Source organism: Echinops telfairi, unplaced genomic scaffold (assembly GCF_000313985.2).
Source record: "Echinops telfairi isolate 266 unplaced genomic scaffold, ASM31398v2 ScPeMD7_38;HRSCAF=143, whole genome shotgun sequence".
NCBI classification, from domain to species: domain Eukaryota; kingdom Metazoa; phylum Chordata; class Mammalia; order Afrosoricida; family Tenrecidae; genus Echinops; species Echinops telfairi.
The window spans coordinates 1,399,300-1,401,031 of record NW_022103936.1 but is presented as its reverse complement, the minus strand read 5'-3'; positions in this window follow the sequence as shown (position 1 = coordinate 1,401,031).

Below are 1,732 nucleotides of genomic sequence, written 5' to 3'. Positions count from 1 at the left end.
TTCTATTATTGGAAACATTTTTCAAACTCAGCTGTTTGGATGGCTGACAGTACCTCCCTCGTTTTTTTCTTCACATTTTCTGTCATCAAATCACTGTCCTTTCATGTTCCTCTTGTTTTGTGGAAACAAAAAGAAGTCACACAGAGTGAGGTCAAGTGAGTAATGTATATGAGACAAGACAGGCATGCTGTTTTAGGCCCCAAAGTGTTAAACCAAGAGAGACACATGAGCAGGTGCATTGTCATGGTGGCAAAACCACGCCCCCATCTGCCACAAATCAGGTCTTTTTCTGTGCACAGTCTTATGCTATTTTTTCAGAACCTCTAAATAGAAAGCTTGGTTAAAGAAAGGTTTGTCATCAATCAACATTTCACCTTCTTTGAAATGAGAAAGCCCTTCATACACTTGATTTTTTTCCCCATAGCACTGTTCTTGTAAGCTTTGTTCAACATCACAACACTTTATGCAGCATTTTTTTTTAAGCAGGGAAAAAATTTTGCAGCAGTATGCTTTTCTCATAAATTGACCATCACAAAAAATCAAGGTTTGAGTGAAACTGCTTTTATGAAATAATGCACTGTGACCAAAGAGAACTATCCTAGGCTATGCCACGGGGTACACTAACTCAGAACAACTTGCTGGAGTCTCACATACCGAGAAAAAAAGCATACTGCAAAAGCTTCGCCCACCAGACCTTTTTCCATTGTTTTTCTTGGGTACCCCCTTGTAACAATGACTATGATGATGGAGCAGAACCAGGCAATGTTTCATTCTGTTGTACATAGTTTTTTATGAGTCAAAACTGACTTAAATTCACCTAACAATAGCTAACAACAGCCCTATTGGGTCTTCTACTCTGTCTTATAGGGTCACTATGCTTCAGAATAAAGTCAATAACAATAAGTTTGGCTTTATTTAAGCATCTAGGTAGGCATATATTTTAAATAGATATGACTTTATTAGATTCTGATTAGGATATTTTAAAATTTTAAATAATATTATAATTCAGTTTAGAAATGTACTACTATGAGCATAAAATTGTGGTATTTTCACAAGTAAATTTCAACTTCTTTCCAAAGAAAACGTTAATTTTATATCAGATTATCGATCTGCTTAGTTTATTCTTCTTTGGAAAATCAATATTTCCTTTTTTAGAACTACAATTGCTCCTACATTAGAGTAGTCACTTAATCACTAGGATAGTTGCATCTTTAAAAATAAGGGTGGCTGCTGCACTTAGAAAACAAATAACCTTAAATAACTATCCTGTGTGAGAACTTCTACATGATATCCCAATAAAAATAAGCAATAGTTCTTGGATACTCAAGGCTATTTTTACTAGATTTTTATGTTTATGAAATACTATATTCCTTTTTCAGATTAAATTAATACAAGTATGTTTGTTGTTAGGTATCATCATGTCAGTTCCAGGTTATAGTGACTCAGAGTACAGCAGAACAAAACACTGCCTGACCCTGTGCCATCCTTGCAATAGTTCTTTTGTTTGAGCCCTTTGTTTTGGCCACTGTGTTAATCTATTTTGTTGAGGGCTTTCTTCTTTTTTGATGCCCTTCTACTTTACTGAGCATGATGTCTTTGTCTAGAAACTGGCCTCTTGTGACAACATGTCCATTGTACATGTGATTAATAGTCTCACCATCTGTGGCAGTTACATAATCTACTGTCAACTTGAGTGAAGAGGTGGAGTCAGTGAGGCCTCTGTGTGATCACA